The sequence below is a fragment of the Monodon monoceros genome, unplaced genomic scaffold, assembly GCF_005190385.1.
Source record: "Monodon monoceros isolate NGI ecotype Baffin Bay Population unplaced genomic scaffold, NGI_Narwhal_1 Super_Scaffold_18, whole genome shotgun sequence".
Lineage (NCBI taxonomy): Eukaryota > Metazoa > Chordata > Mammalia > Artiodactyla > Monodontidae > Monodon > Monodon monoceros.
The window spans coordinates 60,326,959-60,334,289 of NW_021703774.1; positions in this window are offsets into that span (position 1 = coordinate 60,326,959).

Genomic DNA, 7,331 nt, shown 5'->3' on the forward strand with positions numbered 1-7,331 from the left:
AGGAGGCCTCACTCTGATTAATATTCCCTGGGGTCTGAGGTTCTCTGTTAGGCCAGTGGTTTGGACTCAGAGCTCCCACCACAGGAGCTTGGGTCTGACCTCCAGTCTGGGAACCAAGATCCTGCAAGCTGTGGTGCAGCAAAAAAAAAAAAGAAAGAAAGAAAAAGAAAAAAAAAGGAGTGATACAATAACAAAGGCTAAAAAACAAAATAAAATTAGAAAGATAAAAATATATTAGGAAAAATAAAAATATAATTGAAACAACCGCAACAAGGTAAAATAAAATCACAACAGAAAAAAGAAAAATAACAAAGGGGGGGGAACAAGCCAAAAGGAGCAGAGCAATAACAAAGTATAAAGCATAAAGTAAAATTAGAAAAATAAAAGATTAGAAAAAATAAAAATATAAATGAATCAACAAGGTAAAATAGAACCCCAATCTGAAAGAGGAGGAAAAAAAAAGCCTTGGCTATGGGGGGCGGAGTTTAGGCGGGGGTGGAACTTAGGCAGGGGAGAGGTTTAGGGTGGGATGGGACCTAGGTGGGTGGGTGGTGACATTTGAGCATGGGGTAGGGCCTAGGTGGGGCAACGTTCAAGTGTGGGGTGGGACATCTGCTTAGGACCTTCTGTGGAAGGGGACAGGCAGCACCTCCAAAGGAGGGCCTCTGGAGTGTGGAGTTGGGAGTTTGGAGGTAAGGTCCTTGGTGAGGGTGTGTGGGTGGAGTTTAGGCCCAGTGCAGTTGGAGGGGTTCTCAGAGGGGATCTCCAAGTGTAGAGGTAGGGCCCTGGGTGGGGGTGTAGGGGCAGGGCTTGGGCCCTGCGCCACAGGAGGGAGACCCTGAGGGCAGAGGATTAGGTCTGGGAGACCAACAGGCTCCCTGGTGCCTAAGTGGACAGAGAAAGCTCTGGCCACCTTCTGTTCCATCCCTCCACACACACACACCCCGTCTCCCCAGGGTCTCCCCCATCCCGGCTGGACCCCAAACTGTTGGTGGGTCCCGCTGGGTGTAGGAATGCCTCCCCTCCCCCAGCCACCCTCAGGGGTCCGGGTCCCAGAGGTCCGGCCTTTACTTTTGCTCTCCCTTCCCTCCCTCCCACTCCCTCAGGACCCGCATGGCTGGAGGGGGCCTAGGTGGGCAGAGGATCAGTCCTGGGATCTCAACAGGCTCCCAGGGGCCCAAGTGGGCAGGAGAAAACTGGCCATGCTCCCTTTTGATCCTCTGCCCTCCCAATGGTCCCCCAATTTCCCCCTTTTGGGCATGGGATCCCTTCTCCTCCCCTAGCCACCCCTTAGGGGTGCCAGTCCCGTCCCACCTCCACTTCTCCTCCCCACTCACTCCCCCCAGTGCCCCACATCCTACGCAGTTGCTGGGGGTTCCTCCCGTCCCCTTAGGTGTCCGTGGTCACCCACCAGTGCCTGGTAGGTGTCCTAGTTGTGCAGAGATGCGAATTCCGTGTCCTCCTAGTCCGCCATGTTGACTCCACCCCCTCCCGTCTTTTTAAAAATGTTTTTCAAACTATTTGTTGCTGATATATAGAAATGTATTTGATTTTTTTATATTGACCTTATAGCCAACTAAACTCTTCTATTTTTTCTACTTTTTCTTTTTTTTTTGCCACACCACATGGCTTGTGGGATCTTAGTTCCTTGACCAGGGATTGAACCCGGGCCCACTGCAGTGAAAGCATGGAGTCCTGATCACTGGACAGCCAGGGAATTCCCTATTTTTTCTGCTTTTTATCTGCAGATTCCTTTGAGCTATGTAGACAATCATATTGTGACTAATGACAATTTTATTTATTCCTTTCCAAACTTTGTGCTTTTATTTTCTTTCTTATATTGTGCTTGCTAGAAACTCCAGTACAATGATGAATAGAAGTAACCTAGTACATTTTTTTTGTCTTGTTCCTGAGTTTAAAGGAAAAGCTTTTAAAGTTTCCCCATTGAGAATAGTACTTGCTGTAGAATTTTTGTAGATGCTTTTCATCAGGCTAAGGAAGTTCTAATTCTATTTCTAGTTTGCTTAGAGGTTTTATCATGAGTGGGTGTTGAATTTTGTCAAATACTTCTTTGTCCATCTATTCTAATGATAATATGCTTTTCTCCCTTGAACATATTAATGTGATGAATGACATTTATAGGTTTGTCTAATGCTAAATCACTTTTGCTCTCCTGAATAAACCTAACTTGGACACAGACTATATATTTTTGTATATATTTGGAATGACATATTCCTCGAAAATTTAGTAGGATTCACCTGTTAAACTATGTGGCCCTGGCATTTTATTCTTAAGAATGTTTTAAATTAATGTTTTAATTTCTCCATTACAGGAAGTGTAGGCTTTCTGTGTCTTCTTAAAGCACTTATAGTGAATTACATTTTTCTAGGAATTTGTTTCCAGTTCATCTAGGATTTCAAATTTATTGGTATGAAATGTTCCAGTATTATTTTACATCTTAACCTCTGCTGGTCTGGATTTATGCCTCCTTTTATGTTCCTAATTATTGTTTGTGCCTTCTTTTTTGCTTGATTCATCTCATCAGAGTTTTTCATCTATTTTAATAATCTTTTCAAAGAGCCAGCTTGGGCTTTGTTGAACCTCATGGTTGTATCTTTGTTTTCTATTTCACTGATGTTTACTCTTTATTTTCTCCTTCCTCCTACTTTTCATGGGTATATTGTTCATTTTCTAACTTCTTAAGTTAGTTACTTAGTTGTTTAATTTTCAGCCCTTCTTTTCTTCCAATATATTTAAAGCCATGTTTTTTCCTCTCTCTTAATGTAATATGTAGTATTGAATAGAATTGTTATGCAGATTTTTTACTATCAATTTAGTCATAAGTTTTTGGATTTCATTATGACTTCCAAATGTATGAGATTCAAAACAATTTTTTTAATATGTACTGATAATTGAGAAAGAACATGACTTGTCAATTCCTTGAAATTTATTGAGATTTGTTTTACAGTTTGGTCCATTACCATTGAAAAAAATTCCATGTGTGTTTGAAATAAATGTAGTTAACAAATTGTCTGTTAGTTCAAGTTTAATTAAAATTTTCAAATATTCTATATATTTACTGGTTTTTAGTATGCTTGACTTACCAAAGACACGTTTAAATCTTACAGCATGATGGTAGATTTGTCAATTTCTCCTTTTGTTCTATTACTTTTAATTTTGCATTTTTGGAAACTATTAATGAAGAAAAAATTACTGAATTAATCAGGAAATATAAAAAATCTAACTGAATGATTTTTGCTAAACACTCCTTTGTTTGATATTAGTAACACATTTTTTGGGGGTTGGTATTTCTCTGGTACATATGTACTTTTTTATCCTTTTTCATTTTTTCTGCCAATTTGCTTCTACTGTATAGCTTATAAACAGCATATAACTGGGTTTTGAAAAATCCAGTTTGGCAAACTTTTGACTGGTGAGTTTAGTTCTTTTACATTTCTGGTAATTACTGACGTATTGCACTTGATTCTACCATTTTACTTTTTGCTATTTATCCTTTCCCACAACTCCATGCTTTTTCTTTCTTTTCCTCTCTCCTGCTTCCCCCAGGGAGTGAGTTTATTTATTTATTTATTTTTTTAAACATCTTTATTGGGGTATAATTGCTTTACACTGGTGTGTTAGTTTCTGCTTTATAACAAAGTGAATCAGTTATACGTAACCATATGTTCCCATATCTCTTCCCTCTTGCGTCTCCCTCCCTCCCACCCTCCCTATCCCACCCCTCCGGGTGGTCATAAAGCACTGAGCTGATCTCCCTGTGCTATGCGGCTGCATCCCACTTGCTATCTACCTTACGTTTGGTAGTGTATATATGTCCATGCCTCTCTCTCGCTTTGTCACAGCTCACCCCTCCCCCTCCCCATATCCTCAAGTCTGTTCTCTACTAGGTCTGTGTCTTTATTCCTGTCTTACCCCTAGGTTCTTCATGACATTTTTTAAAAGTTCCATATATATGTGTTAGCATACAGTATTTGTCTTTCTCTTTCTGACTTACTTCACTCTGTATGACAGACTCTAGGTCTATCCACCTCATTACAAATAGCTCAATTTCGTTTCTTTTTAAGGCTGAGTAATATTCCATTGTATATATGTGCCACATCTTCTTTATCCATTCATCAGTTGATGGACACTTAGGTTGTTTCCATCTCCGGGCTATTGTAAATAGAGCTGCATTGAACATTTTGGTACATGACTCTTTGAATTTTGGTTTTCTCAGGGTATATGCCCAGTAGTTGGATTGCTGGGTCATATGGTAGTTCTATTTTTAGTTTTTTAAGGAACCTGCATACTGTTCTCCATAGTGGCTGTACCAATTCACATTCACACCAGCAGTGCAGGAGTGTTCCCTTTTCTACACACCCTCTCCAGCATTTATTGTTTCTAGATTTTTTTAATGATGGCCATTCTGACTGGTGTGAGATGATATCTCATTGTAGTTTTGATTTGCATTTCCCTAATGATTAATGCTGTTGAGCATTCTTTCATGTGTTTGTTGGCAGTCTGTATATCTTCTTTGGAGAAATGTCTGTTTAGGTCTTCTGCCCATTTTTGGATTGGGTTGTTTGTTTTTTTGTTATTGAGCTGCATGAGCTGCTTGTAAATTTTGGTAATTAATCTTTTGTCATTTGCTTCATTTGCAAATATTTTCTCCCACTCAGGGTTGTCTTTTGGTCTTGTTGATGGTTTCCTTTGCTGTGCAAAAGCTTTGAAGTTTCATTAGGTCCCATTTGTTTATTGTTGTTTTTATTTCCATTTCTCTAGGAGGTGGGTCAAAAAGGATCTTGCTGTGATTTATGTCATAGAGTGTTCTGCCTATGTTTTCCTCTGAGAGTTTGATAGTTTCTGGCCTTACATTTAGGTCTTTACTTCATTTTGAGCTTATTTTTGTGTATGGTGTTAGGGAGTGATCTAATCTTGTACTTTTACATGTACCTGTCCAGTTTTCCCAGCACCACTTATTGAAGAGGCTGTCCTTTCTCCACTGTACATTCCTGCCTCCTTTATCAAAGATAAGGTGACCATATGTGCGTGGGTTTAACTCTGGGCTTTCTATCCAGTTCCATTGATCTATGTTTCTGTTTTCGTGCCAGTACCATACTGTCTTGATTACTGTAGCTTTGTAGTATAGTCTGAAGTCAGGGAGCCTGATTCCTCCAGCTCCGTTTTTCGTTCTCAAGATTGCTTTGGCTATTCGGGGGCTTTTGTGTTTCCATACATGTTGTGAAATTTTTTGTTCTAGTTCTGTGAAAAATGCCAGTGGTAGTTTGATAGGGATTGCATTGAATCTGTAGATTGCTTTGGGTAGTAGAGTCATTTTCACAATGTTGATTCTTCCAATCCAGGAACATGGTATATCTCTCCATCTATTTGTATCATCTTTAATTTCTTTCATCAGTGTTTTATTATTTTCTGCATACAGGTGTTTTGTCTCCTTAGGTAGGTTTATTCCTAGATATTTTATTCTTTTTGTTGCCATGGTAAATGGGAGTGTTTTCTTGATTTCACATTCAGATTTTTCATCATTAGTGTATAGGAATGCCAGAGATTTCTGTGTGTTAATTTTGTATCCTGCTACTTTACCAAATTCATTGATTAGCTCTAGTAGTTTTCTGGTAGCATCTTTAGGATTCTCTATGTATAGTATCAGGTCATCTGCAAACAGTGACAGCTTTACTTCTTCTTTTCCGATTTGGATTCCTTTTATTTCCTTTTCTTCTCTAATTGCTTCCAAAATTATGTAGAACAAGAGTGGTGAGAGTGGGCAACCTTGTCTTGTTCCTGATCGTAGTGGAAATGCTTTCAGTTTTTCACCATTGAGGATGATGTTGGTTGTGGGTTTGTCATATATGGCCTTTATAATGTTGAGGAAAGTTCCCTCTATGCCTACTTTCTGCAGGCTTTTTATCATAAATGGGTGTTGAATTTTGTCGAAAGCTTTCTCTGCATCTATTGAGATGATCGTATGGTTTTTCTCCTTCAATTTGTTAATATGGTTTATCACATTAATTGTTTTGCGTATATTGAAGAATCCTTGCATTCCTGGAATAACCCCCACTTGATCATGGTGTACGATCCTTTTAATGTGCTGTTGGATTCTGTTTGCTAGTATTTTGTTGAGGATTTTTGCATCTATGTTCATCAGTGATATTGGCCTGTAGTTTTCTTTCTTTGTGACATCCTTGTCTTTTGGTATCGAGGTGATGTTGGCCTCGTAGAATGAGTTTGGGAGTGTTCCTCCCTCTGCTATATTTTGGAAGAGTTTGAGCAGGATAGGTGTTATCTCTTCTCTAAATGTTTGATAGAATTCGCCTGTGAAGCCGTCTGGTCCTGGGCTTTTGTTTGTTGGAAGCTTTTTAATCACAGTTTCAATTTCAGTGCTTGTGATTGGTCTGTTCATATTTTCTATTTCTTCCTGGTTCAGTCTCGGCAGGTTGTGCCTTTCTAAGAATTTGTCCATTTCTTCCAGGTTGTGCATTTTATTGGCATAGAGTTGCTGGTAGTAATCTCTCATGATCTTTTGTATTTCTGCAGTGTCAGTTGTTACTTCTCCTTTTTCATTTCTAATTCTATTGATTTGAGTCTTCTCCCTTTTTTTCTTGATGAGTCTGGCTAATGCTTTATCTATTTTGTTTATCTTCTCAAAGAACCAGCTTTTAGTTTTATTGATCTTTGCTATCATTTTCTTCATTTCTTTTTCATTTATTTCTGATCTGATTTTTATGATTTCTTTCCTTCTGCTAACTTTGGGGTTGTTTTGTTCTTCTTTCTCTAATTGCTTTAGGTGTAAGGTTAGGTTGTTTATTCAAGATGTTTCCTGTGTCTTAAGGTGGGCTTGTATTGCTATAAACTTCCCTCTTAGAACTGCTTTTGCTGCATCCCATAGGTTTTGGGTCGTCGTGTCTCCATTGTCATTTGTTTCTAGGTATTTTTTTATTTCCTCTTTGATTTCTTCAGTGATCACTTCGTTATTAAGTAGTGTATTGTTTAGCCTCCATGTGTTTGTATTTTTTACAGATCTTTTCCTGTAATTGATATCTAGTCTCATAGCATTGTTGTCAGAAAAGATACTTGATACAATTTCAATTTTCTTAAATTTACCAAGGCTTGATTTGTGACCCAAGATATGATCTATCCTGGAGAATGTTCCATGAGCACTTGAGAAAAATGTGTATTCTGTTGTTTTTGGATGGAGTGTCCTATAAATATCAATTAACTCCATCTTGTTTAATGTATCATTTAAAGCTTGTGTTTCCTTATTTATTTTCATTTTGGATGATCTGTCCATGGGTGAAAGTGGGGTGTTAAAGTCC